Source organism: Lepidochelys kempii, chromosome 1, assembly GCF_965140265.1.
Source record: "Lepidochelys kempii isolate rLepKem1 chromosome 1, rLepKem1.hap2, whole genome shotgun sequence".
Taxonomy (NCBI): Eukaryota; Metazoa; Chordata; order Testudines; family Cheloniidae; genus Lepidochelys; species Lepidochelys kempii.
Window position 1 is genome coordinate 133,592,358 of NC_133256.1, and position 26,546 is coordinate 133,618,903.

The window sequence follows — 26,546 nt, forward strand, 5'->3', positions numbered from 1 at the left end:
TTTTTGTGTCCCTTCACTTTCCTGGGCAAGCTCAGGAAAGCGGACAAAATCATGGTGATAACAGCTGCAGTAATGTGGAATGATTTTTTTGTTCTAGGATAGAACCACAGATATGGCGTTAGAACCAATTCGGGGGAAAATCCTTAACCTCTCCATGTTCTGGGAACTCACCCTAATAATGGAGGGGGAAAAATCTCACATCACCCCAAATCACTTACCTAAAAGTTCTGGTAGGCATCTAGATAGTAAAAGAATCCATTTCCCCTCAATTGAGAGGCAGCAAAAACTGAAAAAGCAAGTCCCTAATTAATTATTTTCCCTGATTCAGTTGTAACAATGCCAATACCACCTGAGGCAAGAATAGAAGCTAATTGCCCTTAAAATCCCTTCAGCGAGGACAGGTCAACTTTTGCTTCTGTTCTCAAATAGGGGGCCCTCATTAGATAATGTTGGCTGTGGACAACATTCTTTTTAAGATGCGGAAGCTCTCAGGACAAGAGGGCAGAGAAGGGCTTTTCCCTTAGGAAAGTAAATATTTTCATCTCTTCTGTAATCAGTTTTGGTAGATCTGTTTGACAGCTAGGAGGAGCAAACTTCATCATCTGGGCTAGTGGCAACCAGTCACAGCAAACAGCAAATTTACTGGAAATGGTGTTTTTCTACTTAAGATGATTTTTTTAATTAGCTTAAAAATATAGCAAGAAATATTAGCTAAAATTAGCACCACTTCAACCACAGAAGAGAGAATGAATTGAAACAGGTCTTGACACTTAAATGTGAGCAAAAGCATATCTAAAACAATTGGTTACTTTACAACATAAATGTTTTTTCCAGACAACACACAATCATGTGCTAGTCCAGGCAGCTGTCTCTCTTTCTCTCATTTATTTTACAATAGTCTTGGGCAAAGGTAAATGTGTTCTTCAAACCCTAGGCCTGTTTGGCCCATCTCCTGGGTCCTTAATGCGAAGAACCAAAGTCTTTTAAACAACAGAGCTGTATGTACTTTGAACTGCTTATGCTTAAATGGAGCTCTGCGGCTTTGGTGCATGGATATATTGGCTGTCCTGAATTGATTTAGGTGCTAACCCAGAGATATTAAATAGAATGGAAATTCTTTGAAAAAGAGAAACCGCCAGTAGTCAAAGTGCCTGCTCTCTGCTTCCTTGTCATACCAAATAACAAAAATGTTGTGAAGCAGCACAGCATTTGCAGTGTGATTAGTTGCATCACTTACTCAGATTCTGAAAAATAAACCCATTTAGATGGCAAACCATGACAAGCGTTACAAGAAATAATGGGCTTTAAGCAGGAAGAAAGTCACAATTAAGCTGAAACTTAGCACTGTGAATACAGTTAAACAATGTAACATGCTCTTAGGAGAGCTAGTGATATCATTGCCACAGAGATGTTCCAAACTGGATTTGACACCTATGTTTGGGGGATAATTTAATCAGTCCTCCATCTAGCGGAATGGACTAGCTATTAATAGCCCTTTAGAACTCTGTTTGAATTCTAATGAAATCTGTGATCTGTTGCATTTGAAGTTGCCTTAAAAGTCTATGAGCAGTTCACTATCGTACTAACTCATTTTAAACCTCAGTGTTTGGTTCCTTCGGTTAGTAATCAGGAAGAAGTACTGAGGATGGCATGATCTCCTGTAATTTCTAGAAACAGAAATTGAGGACCTGAAACTGCAGCAGATTGTGTTACATCATCATGTTTTACATAATAATTTGGCAATTGTGACTGGAGCTGGGAGAAAATTTTTGACCAAAACATTTTTTAGTAAAAAATGCAGATTTGGGTCCATGGAAACATTTCACAAATTTGTGACAACTTCACTGAATTGTTTTGGCCCTTTTCTTCCCTCCACCCCCTACAATATCTGAAATAAAAATCCTTTGTGTGACAGATATGGCAATGTTCTGGGAGACCTTACTGAATTAAATTTAAGTATCTTTGGGGTTCCATTGTGTTAATAGTTTATGTATTATCGTGGGCTGGGAGTATGTGTAACCTCTCGAAAGGTGGAGATGTTATAGATGTGACATCTAGGAGTTCAAAGAAATATATTGAACATGTACCAAGCAAGCATGGATTTCTGGAACCATAAATGTTACATGGATTTCCTGGGGAATACCTCAGTACAGGTTAATACAAATCCCCCCCACCCCCCGGTTATGCAGAAACCCAGCCTCTTGAAGCTACACCCTGAAGGGAGGATACTTGTCTGCTGATTACTTGTTTTTGGAGACTAGATATCAAATCCTGAGATGTGTAAAGAAATGGCTGAACTGCCCAGCGTGGGTTCTGGTTCTGAAATGTTTATGAACTTGTAACCATGGGGAAAACCCAGTTGTGGGGTTGAAGGACTGACACTTACTAAGAATCCTAGGCTGGAGTTGGGGGTGACCTCTGATGAGCTTTTTAGCATGCATGTAGGGTCTTTCATAGTTTTTAATGCATTTTCTCTGTAATGGTTTCACCTCAAGAATAAATGTGCTTACTGAGAAAGGGTTCTTTGGTAACCTGTAACTGTGGTCAATACACTGGTCACAGCCTCTGGAGAGAAAGCAAAGCACAGATTCTGGCCTTTTAGGCATGCTGGCTTGCTGGGGATATCGCAATACATAGCTAGGATCTGTGCAGCCTTAAAAACCTCCTGTCAGGAGAGAGTAAGATGTGACTCTCTGCCCAAGAAAAGTGATAGTTTGGAGTTGGAATCTTTTATGTGGGTGCCCTCGAGGGACTATGGAAGTGGAATATAGGTGCAGTTCACCTGAAACTCTAATGTTTTGTGTTGACATTTTCAAATGTTTCAATTTTTTTATTTGAAACAACAGTTTGAAAATTTCCATTAATTTTATTTTTTAAAAATCATTAAAATTATTGAAATTTAAATGAATCGTTTAATTTCAAGTCAAACTAAACATTTTGTCTGACCTCAAATGATTTTTAAAAAACTTTCAGAACTGTCAACAAACCAATTATTTGCAGAGCTGTAGTCATTATTCTGTGATCAGTGAAACAGTTGTGTTTTTGTCTTAATGATGAGGGCTGCAATCTGAAACAAGGGGCAATTTTGTCATCCTAGAAAGTTTCAATTTTGCGTCTCATTCTTCAAAATGTTTGCTGTGGACCTACAGCATTCCACACATATATATGTAATTGCTTTTGTTCTAGGACTCCTTAAACCTTAGTTGCTTAGTGGCAGCAAATTGATCAAAATCTTTTAAGTTCCACTTCCTTGCTCTGCACACTGACCAAACTAATGAAGTGCAGCTTTGGGTAGACAGTTACAATCTTTGAGCCAGTGTGCTAATTCTGAGTTATTGGAGAGGAACAAGAGACACATAACAATAGGAGAGAGAGAGAAACAAAAGTCTGAGGAAACAAGAGACAGTGAAACAGGCTCAGATACAACAAAAGCAAAGTAGAAGGGAAATAGAGGAAACACAGGCACATCATAAGGAGAAAGTGTGGGCTGGAGACCAGTATTCCCTCTAATTTTTCACAGGCCGTGTGCACAAAAAATTTCTGCTGTGCAAATTGTTGTGCTTCTGTGCAAATTTTTGTGCGTGCGGTGTTTCGCTGTGTGCGTGGGGTTTAGGATCTGTGTGCCCACACGCACAGCTTAGAGGGAACAGTGGTGGAGACCAGAAGAAATTGTAGAGGAGATAGAGAAAAATATTAAAGGAAGAAAGAAAATGAAAGCGAGAAGTAATACAAAATAGACCAGGAAGGTTTAAGGAGAACCAAAATGGCGGGGAAAATATTATAGGATACATGTCTTACTGTTAAATGTGTTTGAAGAGGACTGTCAAAAGAGCATATACTTCTAACATGCATAGAGAGAGGAGAACCTATATTAATGAAAATTTGACATATGCATGTAGCGGGAGAAGAACTCTGCATCTTCTGGGATATTTCTGTACACTGCCAGCATTTGTGTGGCATTTATCTTTTGATAAGATGCATGAGACACCCTGGGATTGGGAAGGCAGTAGTGGAGATAGTCCATGAGAGGATTTCTCTTATACATGTGTACAGAATGTAACCTGATGGAAACCAAAGTAATGCAGGTGGCCAGATATTCTAAGAATGATGACTGCATTTCAGGAGTGGAGATAACAATATGCATGAATTCATCATAGGCCGGTGTATATTCTTGTTGTATTTGTTATTAAAAAGGCCCAGAATGCAGTTCAAATGTATGGGTTCATCCCCAGCCCAAAAGAATAATGAGATTTTAAAAAATTATTTTGGGGATGGTTCAAAGATTATTTGCTTTGTTATTTTTGAGCCCTCGGGATTCATGTTTTCAAGCTTTTCTCCACAAAACTTAGGACTACAAGTGTTCCTTTAAAAAAATGAAGGCTTAGATTCTCAAGTAATGACATGGATCCAGTAGCTGGACTGTAAGGAAAATTCCAAACATGAGACTCATGGTAAAGGGGAGGATCCCCAACTTGTGTAAATTGTCACAGCTCCATTAATGAGCTGAGGATCTGCCCCAAAATCACAAACATGGAGCTTGTCATATCTTTGCTTTTAAGTTAGTTTCTAATGATTTCTACAAACTCTCTCTTTTTTTTTTTTAAACTTGTAGCTTAAGAGGAAGGACAGGAAGTGGGATGACTCAGTAGAGTTATCTTATTCTTATGGAAGACACCATACATTGTGTTCAGTGGCAGAAACAGTTGATTTGGATAGGAGCGTAGCTTCTATTTTGACCAGTGCTGTTTGTGGCAGGTCAGTACCTAAAGTAGTTCAAATATAGAGTCTGTGAGGAGTTACAAATGATCCTGTGGGGGTTAGGCATTTAATTCCCTTAGTTGTCTTTGGAAATACCAGCAAGAACATTTATGAGGCTTGTTCAAAACAACATATTGGGCTAGATTTAGCAAAGCTGTCCCACAGAGGTGCAAATTCCAACTTCCTGCAATGGTCCAGCAATGACTATGCGCAGAATGGGAAAGTACCACTGTGCGAAAAAGATGGTTGTAGAGGTTCCATCAGTGGTGGAGCTCTTTAAAACACACCAGATTTTCTTCAGAGAGCGGTTGCATCCACGGGCTTTCTAGATGAGCTGGCCAAATTCTGTTTTTTGGCCTGCATTGACAATTTTTGGGACAATGTAGGCCTCTTACATGCCCTACCTTGCAAATGTCCCCCTAAACTTTAGAGTTACAGCTGTTTTGTGCTGCTACAACCCACTCTCCAGTTGACGGTGCATCTGGCCCAATATCCATATGAAACAGTCACAAGTTGACTGTGACTATGTTAATACAGTGCCTCTACTAGCTGTGTAAGAATAATTATGTAGACTAGGCTGATCATAAGTATATCTCTCTGTTATTCCAGTTCATACTCTGTATTTCTCCTTTACAGAGATGCTTGCCAGGTATTGGAGCCAGTAGGGGCAATATTGGAGAAATCTCTGCATTATTCCTTTGTGATAAGTTTCCTCAGAGCAGTTTCTAATATCAAGCGCCAAGATGAGAATTTTGATTTCTGTGCAGGTTCCTGTAGGTAACTACTTCTGATAAACCGCTATTGCTTCTGAAGTAATAAGGGTCTATTCCCTGTTGTACACAGGTAGTGTTTTTGTTAATCTCTGTTTTAGGCATTTATGTGCCCCCATCACTGTAGTATCTGAGCACCTCACAGTCTTTTAATCCCCCCAATGTCTCTGTGAGGTAGGGAAGAACTATTGTCCCCATTTTACAGATGGTAACTGAGGCAAAGTGACTTGCTGAAGGTCACGCAGGAAGTCTGGTGGATCAGAGAATTTGAACTTTGGTCTTCCAAGTCTTTGGCTAGTGCCCGAACCACTAACGCTTCCTCAAGTTAGCCTGTAAAGTGAGAGAGCTAGCTGGTATTTCCTGCATTTATCCTTTCCAATTCCTTTGTCATTATGAAAGCCTTTTAAAAAATCATCATAGCTTTTCTTCTAAAACTGGGATTAATTTCATACTTGCCAAGAGGTGACTGACTAGCTAGTCTTTGCTCTTGAACTTTTCCAGACAAGGTTGATGGTATATCATGTTTAGATTTGGCCCTGGTCTTTAACATTATGATTTATATGAACAGAAAGATTTCATATTATGATTCCTTTATTTGTTGGTTGTATAGGATTATATGCTTTCCTGATTAAAACCATTAGTTGTCCAGGAGGTCAGAGATAGAGGACGATAGTTATATGTCATGGTTATATCTAATATTCTGAAACAGTTAAGTGGTGACCACAGTAGATCAGAGAAGTAACTTCATAAAAAGAAAAGGAGTACTTGTGGCACCTTAGAGACTAACAAATTAGGTGCCACAAGTACTCCTTTTCTTTTTGCAAATACAGACTAACACGGCTGCTACTCTGAAAGCTTTAAATTTACAACTCATTATTCAGGCAGAATAGAGTTAAACAAAATATGGCACATTGGTTCAACTGTTATATTATGCAGATCAGATATTGATGCTATGTTGATGCTTGATATCAGGATATTTCCTTTTTATTGCACCCTTCTGCCCATTAAAATAAAAAAATATTAGAGTAGGTAACTGGTCGAGTTGTTCTGCCAAATAAAAATAAAAATAAATGTTTGGTTCTTAAAAAAAACAACAACAAAAAAACCACACAAGATATTTTCTGCGTTTTAAAATATGTTCAGCTAGGGCCATTACAGGCAGAAGATAACATCTTACAGTCAGAATGAACAATTCAAGTATCAAGCAAAAAGAAAAGGAGTACTTGTGGCACCTTAGAGACTAACCAATTTATTTGAGCATAAGCTTTCGTGAGCTACAGTTCACTTCATCGGATGCATACTGTAGAAACTGCAGAAGACATTATATACACAGAGACCATGAAACAATACCTCCTCCCACCCCACTCTCCTGCTGGTAATAGCTTATCTAAAGTGATCACTCTCCTTACAATGTGCATGATAATCAAGATGAGGCCATTTCCAGCACAAATCCAGGTTTTCTCACCCTCCGCCCCCCCCCCCCCCCCAAACTCACTCTCCTGCTGGTAATAGCCCATCCAAAGTGACCGCTCTCCCTACAATGTGCATAATAATCAAGGTGGGCCATTTCCAGCATAAATCCAAGTTTAACCAGAAAGTCTTGGGGGGGGGAGGGGGTAGGAAAAACAAGGGGAAATAGGCTATCTTGCCTAATGACTTAGCCACTCCCAGTCTCTATTTAAGCCTAAATTAATAGTATCCAATTTGCAAATGAATTCCAATTCAGCAGTTTCTCGCTGGAGTCTGGATTTGAAGTTTTTTTACAGGGCCTAATAACATCAGCCACACGATCAGAGGCTCGTTCACCTGCACATCCACCAATGTGATATATGCCATCATGTGTCTGCAATGCCCCTCTGCCATGTACATTGGTCAAACTGGACTGTCTCAACGTAAAAGAATAAATGGACACAAATCAGATGTCAAGAATTATAACATTCATAAACCAGTCGGAGAACACTTCAATCTCTCCGGTCACACAATTACAGACATGAAGGTCGCTATCTTAAAACAAAAAAACTTCAAATCCAGACTCCAGCGAGAAACTGCTGAATTGGAATTCATTTGCAAATTGGATACTATTAATTTTGGCTTAAATAGAGACTGGGAGTGGCTAAGTCATTATGCAAGGTAGCCTATTTCCCCTTGTTTTTTCCTACCCCTCCCCCCCCAGACATTCTGGTTAAACTTGGATTTATGCTGGAAATGGCCCACCTTGATTATCATGCACATTGTAGGGAGAGTGGTCACTTTGGATGGGCTATTACCAGCAGGAGAGTGAGTTTGTGTGGGGGGGGACGGAGGGTGAGAGAACCTGGATTTGTGCTGGAAATGGCCCAACTTGAAGATCATGCACATTGTAAGGAGAGTGATCGCTTTAGATAAGCTATTACCAGCAGGAGAGTGGGGTGGGAGGAGGTATTGTTTCATGGTCTCTGTGTATATAATGTCTTCTGCAGTTTCCACAGTATGCATCCGATGAAGTGAGCTGTAGCTCACGAAAGCTTATGCTCAAATAAATTGGTTAGTCTCTAAGGTGCCACAAGTACTCCTTTTCTTTTTGCGAATACAGACTAACACGGCTGTTACTCTAAAACCTGTCAAGTATAAAGCTGTCAAATATTTATTTGGTATTCTATCTGTCAGCTCTTTGTGGGATGGGAGAAGCCCCACATACCATACACAAAAAATAACATTTCTGTTTTAAATCAATTTCACTGGTTTCAATGGACTTCATAGTAGGGTTGCCAACTTTCTAATTCCAGAAAACTGAACACCCTTGCCCCACCCACCGCCCTGCCTCTTCCTTGAGGCCCCGCCCCTGCATGAGGCCCCACTCCCCACACACTCCAACCCCCCCTCCCTCCGTTGCTTGCTCTCCCCCACCCTTTCTCGTGTGCTCATTTTTACTGCAAGGCCCGAACAGGCATATTTATTGTTTTGACAGATGTATTATGCTAAATTCAAGTTTTATTTGTGAGAGGATGCTAGAGCTGGCAGCAAAATAGTCAAAAAGGGTAATTTTTTAAAAAATGAAATTTCACAAAAGTTTTCATGATTCTTTCCCTTCCTCTTCCTGTTTTTCGTAACCAGCTCCATGTTTTTTTGTTCGCTAAAGTTATTGTAATTTTATGTGTGGAATTAGGACCACATGTTATCACTGCTGCAATGGCTCTATTAAAGGCCCATTCCCCAAGCCCAGATACAAATCCATAGAGCACAACCACAGAAATGCACACCTGTCCAAATACCTATAAAAATAAATCTGAAGAAACTGACTACCACACCTTCATGCAGATACACATGTGTATTCATGTGTACACATCTAGCATGTGCTAACACATATACTTCCACATTATTTATTAGTACAATTGTTTAGTGCCTAGAGACCCCAACTAAGATCAGGGCTCCAGGGTGGTAGGTGCTGGGCATACACATAAAAAGAGAGAGTCTGCAACAAAGAGTTTATAATGTAGCTAGATAAAAGTGGGGAGAAATGTAGAATACATTGGCTCTTCTGCAATTTCTAGTCAACAACATTCACTTTTTAAGAAATAATGTATTTCTTTTAGAGTTCCCTTCTCTTTTGACAACTTGTTATGAAATGAATACACACATTTTATGTCAAATTTTTGTGTGTGCAAGCCAGCAAAAGGAATAAGTCAGTTAGGCTGCACATTTTATTCACACAGGTATACACACATGCAGCAATACATACACCTCCCTACACAAAGACACACAGTCTCTTACACACATACAATGCCTGCATGCGCACACTTGCCTACACAGAGACACTTTTTCATACACTTTTCCAGGGGCTGCCTAAATCACCCAGCTGGAAAGGGAGGCGGGTGGGCTGGAGGGGAGAAGATGGGGGGTGGGGTGGAGGAGAGAGGATGGGGAGAGAAAGAGACCAAGGATAAGAGCAGGGTGGGAGTGAGAGGGGGCAGTGAAGGAGAGAGGAGGAGGAGGTGTGGGGGGTATGTGGGGTGGATGGAGATTCGGGGGAGGCAGAAAGCTACAGGTGTATGAGGATGTGAGGGGCACAGGGGTGTATAGGGACATAATGGGAGGGCAGCAGTGTATGGAGGCAAATGGGGTGTGGTGGGTGAGGGATATGGGGCTGGCGGCTCTGGGAGGCAGAGAGGATGGGTGGGAGAGCGCTGTAAGGGTTCAGGGTTGAGATGGGTAGGTGTGGGGGGTGGGATGGGACGGGGGAGGGACGCAATGACTGGGGGATGGAGGGGTGAGGGGTGGGACGGGGAGGGATGCAGTGAGGGAGATGGGGGTGCGGCCCCATTCCCAGCACTTGAAGATGGGGATACACATACCTTCAACTCCTGGGTTCCAGCGATGGGGCGACAGACCATGGTTTGTAGCAGGGCACGTGCCACAGCTCTAGCCCAGCCACACGAGGAGCGTGAGGAGAAGAGGGCTGGGCAGCAGCAGGAGAAGCACGTGCCACATGACCCCTCAACAGCCACCAGCTGAGCGCTCATGAGTGGCGCTAATTCCTGCCCTGCCCTGCTCTGACCCATCCAATGGGAGCTGTGGCTGTGGACAGGGCAGCACGCAGACTCCCCCAGGCAACCCCTAAGGCTAGGTGCCGGATATGCCAGCTGCTTCCGGACCCAGGAGCTGTGTGGGTTGCCGTGCTAGCATGGAGTCTGCCAGCCCCACTGTGGCACCGCGAACCGGACATTCAACGGCCCAGTCAGCAGTGCTGATGGGAGCCGTCAGGATTCCTTTTCGACCGAGTGTTCTTGTCCAAAACCAGACACCTGGTCATCCTATTTCACAGCACAATATGATCCTATGAAGTTTTGACATGGGAATATTGTTTTCTAGCCATAAAGAGAAAAACGTGCTTTCAGTCTGGATTTCACATTACAAAAAATCAAGGGGAAAAAACACTTTTAAATATGAGAGCATAAAGTTAGGCTCGTAAATCCATACATAGGCCACTAAGTAAGTGGCCTGCTTTTGAATGCAATGAGTATCCAGCAGTCTCCGTTGTCTTGAGCAGGAATTGCTACTCCGTTCTTTTGAAAATCAGGCCACTTATTCTGGTGATGAAATATGGATTTAGAAAAAGTTTGAAAATCTGAGCTCTAATATGTTTTCATGAGAGAGTGTAGTTCAGCCATGTTGAACTGATTCACAATTCTGATCCCCCAGCAGACTGGCAGGCTAACTTCCTGTACCTTCCCCCCCAAAAATTGGTCCAATAAAAGATATTACTTCACCTTCCTGGTCATGTTAACTCTGTATATTTAAAGCGATTTAAAGGTGCAGTACATATCATAACATTTCCTCTACATCTACATAACTATGCGTACCACCAGAGATACCTGCTTTTAACACATCATTTTAAAAGCTTACAGCAACAAATAAAACAGAGAGCAAGAGATACCCTAATACTAATACTCTAAGACTCTGAATCCGCAAAATTTATGCGTGTGACTACTGGTAATTTGTGTAAAATTATCCATGGCATGAGTCGTTATGGGGTCAGAGTCTTTCACATCAAAAATACTGGATGAAACCAAAAGAAAAATCCCAATTCAAGCAATAATAATACATGTATTACTATAATTTTCATCTTAAAAATTCTTTACCTGCATTAGCTAATTTAATCCTTCCAGCAGGAGTACTTTGGCAGAGCTCCGATTCTGAGCGCAAATTTTCATTATAACTTTGATAGGAATACAATTACTCCTTCTGTGCCTTCATCCATAAAAGGAAATTAGGGTAATATTCCAGTGGAGACTTGACAGGACAGAAATGATACTACTTGACCTTTTCTACATATATGTGCTGCACCAATTGACTATTTTATGTCTAATTGGATGCAAAACTCATTGAGGAACTCAGTGGAATCTTATCCTACATTTTAGCAAGCTACGCTTTCTCTGTCATCCTCTTCCAAATTCCCTTCCGCCCTCCTTCCCTCCCCCGCCCAAAAAAAGAAAGAAAAAGTTAAAAAGGAAGCAAATTGTGGCAGGTAGAGAACTAAGAATACCTAAGAGCCAGATAGTCCTGCCATCCTTATTCACCATTAATATGACCTCACTCCACAAACAATTGTGTACATAAGGAAGAAAGCTAAAAGCATTTGTGAAAATTTTCTAATCCCCATAAATTACCAGGGAATTTACTTGAAAAGCGGTAAGTACAAACAAGGTTTGAACTGAACTAGTGTGTCATACCGGCATCATGCCAGCTTGTCATACTAGGCCATAAAAGGCACTGATGACTTTTACTGTAATTTCCTGGGCTGCCGTGCCACATTGCAGCTATTGTGAAAGCAGAGCATTTCTCAGAATATGCATGGCCTTTCTGAAACTCCCTATCAAGCAAAGTGAGGCGAGTGTGAGTCTGAAATACCTGTTTTCTGGAACTAGTATGTCACCAGCATTAGCTGCAAATTTAATATTCTTGGTGTACCAAGTCCCAGAGTGCAAGTGGTAGGATGCAGCTGTTGCCAAATTGGAAGAATTCATGCAGAGTGCAACTTCAGAGTGCAGGTGGCAATGAAGCGAAGATGTTATAGGAAGGAGGTAGCTCAGTGATAGGCAAATAAAGAAGGAGACTGAAGAATTGTAATATAGAGTTAAAAGGAATGAAATGGGGGATTTGATGAAAGCAAGGAGATAAACAAAAATAGATTTAAAAACAAAAAAAAGAGGCAACATAATTTAAGGTTAGTAATTTTTTTTTTTCATTTTTCTTTGACTAAAAGGAGATGTGGAGGAGATGATGGTGAGATAGGATGCAGAATCTTTGTCAATCATGCTTCAGAATTTGATGACTGTTCTGGGCAGGGAGCAAACCAGCACCTTTGCCCCCAATAATTTGAACACAGACGACCTGTTTTTGTTGTTACAGCTGGATGACCATAGATTTTTAAAAAAAACCCACAATTTCTTGCTTGCTGTCTTGGAATGTAAGCTCTCTGGGCAGAGACTGTGATTTCCTAAATGTGTGGAACTGCTACTTAATATAAATAATAATTAAATGGTTGAGAACGGTAGAATTATTTATGTGGAAGGCAAACAGACCTCCGTGTTTGCCAAGCCTGTTAGTTATTTTTTGATGGCTGGTTAAATCTAGTTATCCCAACCCAAGACGGATGATCTAATATGAAAACCAGTATAGAAGGAATAATTTGCAAAATCATCTTGCAGTGACCAAACATTTAACATTACAATATAATCTTTAAAGGACAGAATCTGGGTAGTTCAGTATATTTAGTTTCTATAGGTTTTTATGCAAATTACTATCAGGGAGCTTTAGAAATTAATGTGGATTACTAATAAAGGGGATAAAGCACAATTATTTTTAGCCCGGTATTGACAATAGCATCTTGTATTTCTAAGGGTCTTAATGTCCAGTAAGTTAGCTGTGTAAAATGCAAATAATACAATAATGCACATGTTCATGTCACATGTGAACAGTACCAGTAAATAAATTAGATTGTTGTTCAAAAATCTTCCTAATTGGGTTATCATACAGATATAATAGAATTTATCCCCTTTATTAGAAATCTATGGGGGACACACATTATAATTTCTATTTCTGTTTTTACACAGAATGTATATCTAATATATCTGTATATACAGTATATATATACTTACAATGAATAATTGTAAACAGTAGAATAATTGCAGGCATGATAATACATGCCAGCGAAATGTAAGAGAGCCTTGTAATAAAACCTCATTGAGCATGCAGAGAGTATGTTTCAGCATTAGGCATTCTCCTCATGTTTCACATAAATGCATCCTGCTCTCATGAGAGGCTGAGCAGTGCCTTTGCACTGGTTCATTCAAACGGAATATTGGTAAAAGAAGAATCTTGAGCAAACAGAGAATAGCCTGACGTTTTTTTAAAGACAGGAGAAAGGTTAAGCTGTCTGCTGCTCATGCTGCTGTTGGTTGGATATTTTATCTGCTGGCCTCCATGTATACTGAATGTGTACTTCAAAAAATCATTGGCAAGATTTTGGATTGCTGCACAGCGCTGGGCTGGATGAAATTAAACCAAGACTGTTTTACAATAAAGTTAGATCTTCATAATTTTTTTCACTTGTTGTTACATCCCTGAGATTGGAGAGAGAGCATTTTTTTCTGGGAGGGGGAAAAAAAAAGGATAAGAGATGCCTTTCCAGATTTTTGCGTTCTTCTTTTTGTTCTGTTTACTAAATTGTGACAGCACTGCAGCTGGAGCTGGGAAAAGAAAAGATAATTCCATGCATTTGGCATTTCCTAGACCAAGCTACTTTTTTTAAAAAATAAGGGCTCTGCAGCTGACTGGATTGTTTCTGTCACTTGGTATTTACAACAGCCTAAAAACCAATGTACAGAGCAATGAGCCTGCACTTGGACATTTTCTCCATACTGCATTGAGTGATTACATGGAGTCAGATACCCCTTTTGGGTGAGGTACAGGCGTCATCTCGCATCTCTGTGGGATATTTTAAGAAGAACACTCACTGATCACGGTAAGAAAAAGGTAAGACTGCAGATGCAGACAAGGTTATTTCTGTTTTGTCCAATATTTCTCTATAGTTTTTCCAAAGAGAAGAGTGAGAGTGCTAAGACATTTATATATTCTTGTAAACCAAACTTGTATATTCTTTTTTTTCAAGTTGAAGGAAAGAAATTTCTTCTCCTTTGAAAGTGCCTCTACCTCTGTATCTAGCTATCAGTTACGCATTGCTACCCAATAAAAAGTTTTCTTAATATTTAAGAAAGTACATAACACATATGTTGTAAGGGCTAGTAAAGACTGAGAATCGAAGGCTTCTTTTACAGGACTGGATTGTTGAAAATCTTTTTTTTTTCCGTGATTCAGAGGTGAGGGCATGGACACAGTTTGGGGGGCAGGGGAGGCGTTGCCCTCTCATATGGTAAGCCTCGGGCAGGCACGGAATTTGCCCCCAAACACGTGGCTCTATTTGTCTGACTGGAGCTCTCCCCCCCACCCCACCCCGCACCCCCAAACTACACCTCTGGGTGGGTGTGAAAGGTTTTGCAGGGATAGAAATTCAAAGAAACTTTTGACGTGGCTCTGTGATGCAAGTGGTGTTCATGTGCTAGGTGAATTTAATCTGCAATACTTTCTGTGGGGGAAAATGTCACTTGAAAAAAAGTTCTTGAGTTAAAGAAACCTGAACTTACTTCACAAATGCTCATTCTGTTTTGTAGCTGGCATGTCAAAACACTATCATTGGTTAATATTTATGGGAAAAATAACTGTACAGCAGTTGGGTAACCGTAGCATCTCATGGCTGCTTTGGCAGATCCCTTTACAGACTCTTTGGATCCAAGTTCTGCATGTAAGCTGAGCTCACGTGCATAATAAATTTCTTTCTCGATTGGTTGGACTCATTTAAAAGCTTTACAACATTTACAGCATTGTAGGTAAAAACATGTTCTGTGCACGCTGCCTCAGGGCATTGGAATGCAGTAATATTGTCAGATGAACAATATAAATCAAATGGTCCTAATACCATTTTTATCACTTGTAAACTGCACACTAATGAACGTTCACAACAATTGACATTTCTATATAGAGTGCTAATTTTGTGCTTATGATCGTGGGTATGTGGGGGGGGGGGGGTTGGGGGATTGTTTGCACAGTGTTGGAACTACAGCAATGGCACTGGACCCTAGAATGACATGAATCACAAGATCTAGCATAACAAAGCATGCTGTGCAAATAAAAAATAAATGCTCTCTCAGTGTGCCCTGCATGTCTGTCTAATGGATTTTCAGAATGGATGATTTTCCAAGCTGTATTTTTACACCAGAGTCTTATGTGCACATCGTTGTTATTCAATCCTATGTGGCATTGTTAGTGTAGTCTACTGTTTCTTGCGCTGTAGGTTATTGTGAAGGAGCTGGATGCCCTTTCCGATTCCGGTAAATGCTCCGAGTAAGAGAAGGGAACAAATAGTCTGGCAATATAATTACAGTCCAAAGGATTTTCCTCGTGCCTTCATCACATGTCCAGGACTCTGGGGTGAAAATTTTTTTTTTCTTGGTGGTAGAGACTGGCAGACAACTCTTTGTTGTGCCTGTGGTAATGCAAGAAAAATGCATGGACAACCATTTCAAATCTGGTGGACAATTCAATTAGATTTTGATGTTATCAAATAATATATTTTCACCAATTTCTGTTTTTAATTGCTTTTTCAGAGAGACCTATCATCTCGATTTTCTCTTGGGATTATTTGAAAGAAGTCAGGGTAAAAGCAAAACATTGTTAGTGAACACTTAACAAGTGTATTTGACAAAAGTTAGTTTCTGGCTTTTCTGAAATCTCAAGATTAATGTTTTATGCACTTTAGAGCTGCATATTGTTCATTATGACAGGAGGGTGCTTGAAGGAGTCTTCTTGCTTACTTTTGCTAAAATGGGGATCAGCCCATTTAGCTGAATACCGCCCACTATCAGAATGAAGCTAGCCATAGTGCTCTTATGCACCGAGGCCTCTGAATCAGTAACAAACCAATAATAACAAAAAAATACATTTACATATTTATTTGACCTTCTCTCCTTTGTGTGGATTTACTAAAGAACAGTTCTTAGCCAGTTCTCAATTTGGAATCAATATTATATGTTAGGTTTTTATTTTCTTGGTCAGCCTCTACAGTCTCTCCCGGTACATTTGTCACTCGTACTACAGAGTGACAAACAGATGGCCCCTTTGGGCATCTTCTCTACTATCAAGTGGGAGCGCAGTGGAAATCCAGTCTATAGTTTTCAGAACTGGGGATGCAGATTGTTAGCTAATGTGGTCCTAGTTTCTGTAGCAGATGCAGAAAGCCGGGAAGGTGTCTGATATACTAGTGTTGGAGGTTTTGGAAATGGAGATACCTGTTAAAAGCTGCCTATTGACCCCTGCTAGAGAGGAATTAAATTGATTCCTCAGGACAAGTGAAAATCAGAGCTCAGATTTTTTTTTGAAGGGGGGGGGAAATCATCCCTGTATTTGAAGAAGGAAAAAACAAACAAACAAACCTTTGCCACTGCTGCCCATGAAGTTCTTCTTCTGTGGAAATACTTAGTCTTACTTAGCCTTAACTCAGGGGTCCGAATCTTGGTTTGTGGCTTGTTCAGGGTAAGCCGCTGCTGGGCCGTGAGACACTTTGTTTACCTGAGTGTCCTCAGATACAGCCGCTTGCAGCTCCCAGTGGCCATGGTTTGCCATTCCCGGCCTGTGGGAGCGGCGGGAAGTGGCACAGGCCGGGCCACCACTTCCCGCAGCTGTCATTGGCCAGGAATAGCGAACCACAGCCAGTGGGAGCTGCGAGCGGCCGTACCTGCGGAAGCTCAGATATGCAAAGCGTCTCACGGCCCGGCAGGGGCTTACCCTGAACAAGCCATGAACCAGGATTCAGAACCCCTGTTCTAATGGTTAATTACTCTCGCTGTTAGACTAGAAACCAGGAGAAAATGTTTAAGGGCATGTGAATAGTGTGAGAAGGAGTGCTGTGATGGTCCACAGGAAGGCAGATGATTAGAACACCTAATTTATGATAAAATGAAAGTCCTCTTTGTTTATTGCAGACATTTTTGTCTATAAAAAACATAGGATGATAACTTCATAGCCACAGAGAGCAGTTAGGTCTTCAGCTCCTACTGACTTTCAAAGGGAGTTGGTTGTCTCACTGCTATTTATGTCTTTGAAAATCTTCCTCATATCTTACTGAAATAATTTTTTTCAGTTTTCAAGACTTTCTTCTCTATGTTTAAGATTACAGAGAATGTAAATGTCAAAGTTCTATAATTAGTTTTATCTTTGGGCTTGGAGAAGAAAATCACATTATTAGTTGAAAGGCCATAAACAAAACTAGAGTGAGAGAGAGAGTGAGTGTGTGTTTAAAATGAACCTGTAAAGGAAGGAGTTGTCAGTTTGTAAAGAGGGCTGGATGAATTCACTAAGTGTGTTGACAGACCTGCACCAATATTTAGTAATTGCTCCTGTTATTACACAGTACAGGATTCTGAAGTTCTCTATTATGTGACAGATATGTGAGGAATGAGTTCTAGAGACAATCTCTGGAACTGACTATATTATATTATACTTAATAAAGAGAGAAAAAGATTGTTAGAGATACAATATCCAATGCCAGCTAAAAATAAACTTCTAGCAGATTGTCACCACCTGATGTAAGATTTTAGTAGGGAGATAGAAAATAGAATAAATTACAGCAAGACTTGTATGGCTCTTGTTTCTTCAAAGAGGAAACAAGGCCTGCTGCAGAAGGAGTATTGCTTACATGAAACATTTTGCATGTCTATATATCTTCAAGCATTCTTCATTTTTGTAAATATTAGTGCTGTTATAGTTCATAGAATGAATGCAGTATTGTCAAGCCCCAAAACATCGTGCTATTGCCTTAAAAATCATAAACTTTTTAAAAACGAGTACAATTTCTGTATGTTATTTGACATTTTATTTATTCTTCTTCTTCTTTAGGATTCATATTTTCAAGCTTTTCCCCCCTGCAATAACAAGGGATTGATTACTTACTTTTTTTAGATGCAAGAGGCTCACATAATCCCATGATTCCAGAAGCTGGGGCTTTAAGAAAAACCCTAAGTATCATGAGATTGGTGACAAAATTGTGAGAGTTGGCCACCCCTGCACATGATTGCAGAAAATGAGCATGAAAAGGTTGCAAGCATACTTGAAACACATTTAAGAGTGATTATTTCTATGGACCATCCTCTGTATAAACTAGAATAAAACCTTATACAAGAAAAGAAACATTTTCCCATGGGACAAATTAGGTTGAAAAAGGTGTGGTGGTTTGAAAAAACTGCACAAATAGCAGGTTTCCCATATCTAAACCTGCAGAAAAGGAGTTCTAAACAAGCTGAACTACCTTGGTCTCAGAAGGTACATTTTAAAACATTTTACTGCTAACAAAGGTCTATAGGGACAGCATTCTTTTGAAAAGTTATTACTAGGAGCATTAAGGCTCACGGTTTTATATCAGTGGCCTACAGAATACTAATGAATCTAATGCAAAGGAACTTCATAAGCACCTTCACCCTTGGGAATAAAGATTAAAACATACAATTTAGCCAAACATAGTGATCTAAAGCTATACAAATTATACACTGTTTTTTCCAGAAATAACATGCTTATACAAAGCCAGATCTTTATTATCTTTTGGAGTTTTATTTCTCCAGGATTTTATGACAGAATATCAAAAAGAGAGGGAAGCATTTTAATAAATGTGAATTACAAGACACTCCCTATTTTCATGTAATACGGTCATGCAAAGTAATACAACCTTTTCAGCACGACATGATGCAACACAATAAAGGACGTGTTGGAAATTGTTGTTTTTGTAATATCCCAGTGATGTACCCTTGGCATTAATGACATTAAGACTTAATGAAATAGTTATTAGAGCTCCTTTGCTCTTCAGGCTGGCTAAAAAAGCCACGTTGGCTTGGGTTAATGCAGTGGGACCACAATGGAGTATGAGATTTCACCTGATCAGAGTCCCCATTACAATGGAGCAAGACTCAGCAGGAAGAGAGCTCAGACCAGCGGACAAGGAAATGGGAAATAACCACCATTTTTTTCAAAATAAATAACAGACTTATCTCTACTATATGGCTTTGTATCTGTTTGATATAATTCTATATATGTATGTTTAGGCATGTTATTGAATGAAAACAAATTTGAATGAATATTAACCAGAAACACCTCAGTAATCACACCCTGCTGTTCCAATGTTGATGACTAAACCATAATTGATCAAGTCTGATTTGAAATCCCAGGTTCAGTTTGCAGACCTGGCATTTAGGTGTCTGTGTTGGGAGACATTGAAATTAAACTAAGGCTCCAATCTTGAAAACTGGTCCTGGTGATCCTTGTTGAGCCCCATTGATATCACAGTTGAGCATTTTAACTTCTTTTTTTAACATGGTTATCTTTGGAGAGATCATAAGCCATTCTTGGCCATATGCATAGAGAGGTACAAAAGCTTGGCCATTATGTGTAGGGGTCCAGCTAACAATTTGACTGGTGTGAACCAGTGAATTAACCTTACACAACATATCTCAAAGCCCTTGGCCTAGCTAGGAGGTGTGGTCAAAGCTGTTGCACTCCGGCTATCTCTGGGCACTGGAATATCTTACTGAGGGTGTGTGAACTTCACGCAGTTTAGAACAGACTTGAAACTGCTTTAAAATGCACAAGGATTGAAGGAATGTTAAGGAAGGGGTGAAGTAACATTTACCGATTCCCTCTTAGATCCTGCACTAAACATACCTTTGTTATATGTTGTGGGATAGGGGTATCTTTGTTGATTTTTGCTAGCTGCTTCTGTATGTGGAATGTTTTGGGTTAGACATGTTTATAGAGTTTACATGAGATTATGAGAAATGAAATGGCATCCCCAAGAATGTCTTCATACTTTGCCTCCAGATATCATTTTCCAAAGATGGAGATTGCACACTTTTTGTGTGGCTGTAGGAGGTTTTTCCCCAAAAGAAACTTCAGTTCATTGCTATAGAAAGCAGTGCAATCCATTAATTGTTATAGAAAAATTAATAAACACTCACCCTAAGCAGAGACAAAGGAATAAACAAACAGATGCAAGATGAAAGAAAGATGAATGGTATCTTGTAGGCTGTGGAGCCAGTAATGAGCTAGCTATGTGTTTAAAAAAAAGTTGAGCACAACTTCGATTGAAAACACATTTTTTGTTCGGTGTGTGGTTGTTGGTTATTTATTATTAAAATGGCATTCTATTGGCACTGTACAGGACACAAATATAAGTATTTCATGCCCCAGTGAGTTTACAGTCTAATATATTCATCATACTGTTTTCTAGCATCTTAATCTGAGGGAATAGTGAAATAGTTGTTTTTTCATGATTAGTATAATCATTTTTTGGATTACAATAGGGATTACTGGATATACCAGTGATATTGTCCTGCCTTGGATAGTTTATAAAATCTCAAAGCATTTTATAAAGAAATTGGTTAGAGTAGTTATTTGTGTATGAAAATGGTACCATCAATAGTTCATACAAAAGCCTAGGATATCCGCTGTTTTCAGAATTGCATTTGGATCTCTTAACTTTTATCCAGACAGCCACCAAGGTTGGGCAAGACCTTGTCTTAATTTCTCTTCCAAAGGATGGAATGAGGCTGAGATGATGGTATTGCTATAGAAACAACTGTTAATCATTGTGTTCTGCACTCCCAAGAACTCCGTGACAGATTAAATTGCAGATGATGATAATAATGGATCTCTGTAAAAGGAGTGGGGGACGTCTCGACATGCTAGAGCTGAGAGATGACAAAGAGGATGAATATAAAACAAGGAAACAAGGCAATGAATCAAAAAGAAAGTTCCTCTCCAGAAACTGATAGGTTTGCTAGTGGAAGCCCTTATGACTCCCTCAGCTATAATCTATATATTGCATGCATTTAGTTTGTCTGTTGGCATGTTCACATTGCAAAAGATTTTGGGTTTCTTCCGTTTATAAATGATACATTTACAAATGATGATTCTAGCAAACTAAGACTAGCTTCTTTAAAAAGGTGTTAATTATCAGGCATGATCTTTCTGACGCAATGAATGGGATCTAGTTTTGGCTTTTCTGATGTCTGAATAGTTAAATTGTGAACAAAACTCTTGTGTGGAGCGAAGTTATTTGTTATATTGATTAAGTATAACTCACAACCATCTAGCAGAGCTACAGTGCAGTTGTTGTTTACATCTCAGTGCTCGTATTTCATTCCTATTCTGAGCCAAAGTGCTGAACCATGACAAATCTACAATGCAGAATGTTTCTTTATAAAGATTGAGCACAGTGATTTTGCAAACTGGAATAGAGTTTATTTAACAAAGTGCTGGGAAAAACATTAAGTTCACCAGCCAAGCCCCCATCCCACTACAGGGTGTTATTTCCAGGGCTAGACAAAGCTTGATTTCAGTTTGCCACTTCAGAAGCTTGAAATGTCCTGCATATTAGAGTTGGGCATTGAATACTAACCTGAACAAGCATCTGTTGTCATAGGTGTGGGGCAATGACCAGCAGCAATTGGGGTTCTCCATCTGCAAATGTGATGCGTAATGTAGAGGTTTTCAAAGCTGTAGTGACAAACATCTAGTCAAGATAATTAGACACTGGAGGCTTCATTGGGAAGAAACGGGAATGCGCCGTTAGGGTATAGTTACAACATGCAATTTCTGAAGCATTTACAGTATGTGGGACTGAAACTGAGATCTGAAATTGGTGTCTAATTGGAGTCTTATCATTACTTGCTGCTGAGAGAGAATTTAATAGGGGAATTGCTGAAGGATGAGGTCGGGTAGATTTCCACTAGTAGTAGCTCAAACTGCCATGGATATTGTAAGGCATCTATTTGCCAGCTACTATTCATTAAGCAAATTTAAGTGGTATTTTGAAACATTAGCAGTAGTTCAGTTATTGTTGTAGAGGAGAAATTTTTTTTTCTGTGTTCTAATATATCAGAAGAAATAGCTTCTAGAGAGAGGAAACAAATTAGACGTTTTGAGAGGAAGGATCTGTTTTCAATTCAGGAAAAAGGAGATTGTAAAGTGAAATATGAAGAAGAGGGTTCCACCACTATGTCCCATATTGTAACCAGTTTTTATACCTCTCTTTCAATATGTAAAAACAACTACGGGTTTCTTTGGTCCATTCTTTTGAATTTCTCTTTAGATGTCAATAAATAAATGTTAATTCTGATTGGTACTTAGTTTGGTTTGGTTTTATACATTCATTACATAACAGCACAGCAAGTGCACCCACTTATGTTTTCAGGGAATAAAGAAGAATTGTTTGAGAAGATATGGGGGACGGCGTATTTTAAGATACGACATACAATATGTTATTTATGGTATAAAATCATACCTTTAGATCACAGGATATTAGCCTTGCATAACATTTGCTTGAAAGCTGAGGCAAACATTGTCAAGCCCAAAGCTAAGCTCCTAAACCCGTGGTTAGTCTCCCAAATAAAAATAGCCTGATTATCATAGATGCTGAGCCACCACAGAGCTGATTGAAAATAGTTAATACCCCTGAATATCGGGCTGCTTTTATTTAAGAACCTAAATATAGGTTTAGGCACCTAGGTTTGAAAAGTTTGGCCTTAATTTTTATGTAGACAAATGCTTCTAGGTAGCTCCTTACTGGATGTGAGTCATGGGACGTTAGGCACAAAATAAGAGATGTCCCTCGAAGTATGCGATGGATGGTCACCATGAGCCAGAGCAGAGATATTTAGCATAACTATGATTCCTCTTCAGCATTTTATTTCTTTTGGAGTCTCAGTAGGTTTTGGGAGCTAGTATGGTATAAACAACCAATATTTTAAAACTTCCTCTTCCTAAGTGCTGCTATAATAAGCATAGGATTCACCAAGCTCTGTGCTAACTATATATTTTTCTTTTTATAAACTCTTTCCAGAAGAGCAGTGTTCAATCAAGGGCTAGTTCACTTTGTTTGTTTCTGGTTTTAGGTAGTGGATATTGAAATGTGTGTAAGGGGATAAGGAAAAAACTGGGAAAGAGAGAAATGGGGCTAAACCAGGGAATTCCGAAGTTCTGAAAAATGTGTGTAAAACAATTTTAAAGCTGCTTCTAGATCATTCTAACTTGAGTGACCTGGTTGCCATTGGTCTTTCTAACCTTGTTTTAAAGATTTTGTATTTTTTACAAGAATTAACTTTTTAAAACCATGTCTCTCTAAGAATACAGGATATGCTAGGCACAAACAGCTTTCTTTAATATAATCTATTTTATGGCATCTTGTTCTTCCTTTTTCAACAAACAAAAGTACCGCATCAATTATAAGGAAAATTCTATTGTCCATTCATATTTTAATTTTGTGCATCAGAAATTATCCTGGACCAATATTCAGGATGTGAACACCTTGAATTTTGGGGAAATTTGGATCTTGAACCAAACTTTCCAGCTCAGAACCATTTGTGCTTTACATTCTCTAGATGTTATGTGAGGATATGAAGTACTTGTGGCACCTTAGAGACTAACCAAGTACTCCTTTTCTTTTTGCGACTACAGACTAACACGGCTGTTACTCTGAAACATGTGAGGATATGTATGCACTTGTAAAACAGGACTGTATGTAGTTCAGTGGACACAAGCTGGGTGACGTTTTTTGTTATTTTACATATCTGACAAAGACAGCTGCTTTTCCTTCATGTAGAGTCATGAAGCTTGTTTTGTGTGTGTGTGTGTGTGTAAGCAGTAAAGTAGTAAATATGAGCAGGTGGGAAGCACAGAATGCAGAGAAGAAACTGGTGCTATGCTTCTGAAAAATGCTTCCTGATCAAACCATGGGATGCAGCAGAAGAGTTCAGGTTGTTAGGATTCCCAAGAAGTGAAGTGAGCTGTAGCTCACGAAAGCTTATGCTCAAATAAATTGGTTAGTCTCTAAGGTGCCACAAGTACACATTTTCTTTTTGCGAATACAGACTAACACGGCTGTTACTCTGAAACCAAGATACCATAAAAGCAACATAATGACATCCCAGGCTAAAGGAGATAGTATAAAGTATTTCCAGACTTTGAAAGCTTTGCTAAAAAGGTACTAGGAGTATGAATCTGGAAATGTTTTTCAATGTAGAGCATTTTTTTTGTCAATCAGCCAAAGAAAGTTTTTCTTAGGACACTCTGTGAAGCAGGTTAAGACTCAACTTACACCTTAACACATCTATTCTGGACAGTATGGGTTAATATTATTGCCTGGTGTCTTAAATTCTTTTATACTACTTAAGGAACATTATCAACTTACAACCTGGTCTATTTTTAAAAACTAATTAAAATAACATGATGTCCTACACCTGACCTTGAGTCCTGGTGCTGATTTTTGTTGTTTTTAAAGTGACCTTTTATTTTCACTCTCTCCTCTTGCTTTGCTCATGTAGAAGGAGGAACTGATTTACTGTACAGAGTAGGGTGGAAATAGTAATGCTCTCTGTATACGAAGTGCTATCAAATGCACAGAGTAAACAAATGATATACTGAATTATTTTCTCTATTTTTTTTTTGCTTACAGTAATCTTAGCAATTACTTATAGAGAACAATAATAGGTAAATTATTTGTGGACAGAGTGCAATTTTTATTTTTTTAAGTTGGCCATTTTCCTTTAAATTGCAGGTGTTCTCTACAAAGTGACTGTTTAAATATGCCATATTTTTACTTAATAGGTCTCCTCCCTGCCTGGCCCAGACTCATGTCATATCCAATCTATCTGCTCCCTCTGCATCCAGAGTTGATCAGCAGACATTGGTAACAAAATGTAAACTTTTTCTCCTGTTACCATTGTAAATCAACTCAGCTAAGACAGAGTGAGCTGAATTCTGCTCTTCCTTGCACATCATCTACAGAATATGCTTTGTGGAATGTTTTAGTATATTTACCAGCTACACCTTTATTAAGGTCCTTTTTCTTGTACCTTAGCAAACCCATCACTAGAGTTACTGACGGTGTAACCTGGACTGCAGAACTTTTTGTGTGTGTGTGTGGCCGGGGGGCTCACAGTGGTGCATGAAAATACAAGATGTTGGTTTGATTCTGAGCTCTCAGTTGAGATTAGAGGGCTGGCAGTGAGGGAAAAGTCCTCTTTATTTGTAATTTAGCACATTTGATCTGGAAGTAATTGAGAGACAGCAAGAAATATGGCACCCACAATCACATTTTGCAGTTTCAGGATGGAAACTTTAAAGTTTATTGTCATTTAAAAGACTCCAGAAAGTGCCTGCTTTTCTGATTTTTTTTTAAACCAATTAATTTTGGAATGTCATGGGACAAAATATCATTTTGTTTTCCTTTATTTTAAAATGTTTTTGTGAAAAATATTAGAAAAATGTAAAATGTCATTATGGTTGTGGCACTTGCTACAAGATTATTTTAGGTTTTGAAAGTCTGTTTACTATATGTATATTTCTTGATTGCAATTAATTTCTCATTTTTAGTTTTATGATCTTTATTCATGTATTTAAAATAAAATATTAACATAACTGATTTCTGAAGCCTATAAACTCTGTGAAAACAGATGGACCAGTTCTATGAAACTGATCTGGAAAACAGAAGGAAAAAGCCTCAGCTGTATCCTAGGTTAGAAGTTAAAAAGGCCTAAGGTATACTAGATAGTTGGAATTAGCCTCTCATGTCATGAAATGAATTTAGAAGCTGTTGAAAATGGTTTTTAAACATTGATGTCCTGATTCTCAGAAGTACTGAGCACCCAGAAATCCCACTGATAGGAGCTGAAGGTACCTCACGTCTCTGAAAATCTGGTCATGCAGATGTCCTGCAATTTAAGTAGCTGTAATTTGAAAAAAAAAATTGTCATGTGCAGTGTGGGGTTTTTGTTGTTGTTCTGTTCATGCTGCTTTATCATGTGTTTTAAAAAAAATTGCTGGAGGACCTCTTGGTGGAGAGTAAATATGACCATTTGGCATCTCTCTCTCTCACGCACTGCCCTCCCACACCCAGAGTAGAGCTCCAAGACTACCATTACAGTATGTGGTCAGGAAGGAGTATCTCTTCCTATAAAATAGCATGTTAAACATTTATTCAGCTAGGAGCCAAAACACAAACTTTTATCTAATTTCTTGGAGCTTGGAATGATGTGAGATCAGAATCAGGCCCTTAAGGAGAGCGCCTTAATCTCTAGTATATGATTGAGTGCAGTCAGAATATTTTTTAACTAACCTTAAGGACCATTGATGTCAAGGAGAGTTGTGTGTGCAGATTGGGGTTAGCAGAAGGTCCTAAAATTTAATGTAATAGGTGAATTGCTGTGGTCTGCACTTGTAAAGTTCCTGATATCAGAAGCTTCTAAAGTAAAGGTATAGGACACTAAAGAAATGTTTGGTAAGGGAAAATATCCACAAAAACTACTATTCTTTCTTGATTATACTTGGAAAAATATGACCTGGGATACTTGTTAGCTGCTTTAAACACTGGTTTTCATAGAG

The 26,546-nt window shown here is 39.1% G+C and overlaps 1 protein-coding gene across 6 annotated transcripts in view; it reads left to right on the plus strand.

The window, feature by feature from the left end:
• Window positions 1–26,546, plus strand: part of FRMPD4 (FERM and PDZ domain containing 4) — a 447,791-nt gene that overhangs the window by 161,339 nt on the left and 259,906 nt on the right. For 2 of the 6 annotated variants that reach the window (XM_073354885.1, XM_073354900.1), the window contains exon 1: window positions 13,747–14,042. The exons of the other annotated variants lie outside the window; for them this stretch is intronic. The gene's annotated coding sequence lies outside the window, so the exon portion shown is untranslated. Of the gene's footprint in view, window positions 1–13,746; window positions 14,043–26,546 lie in introns of those variants that run through there. 6 annotated transcript variants of the gene reach the window in all.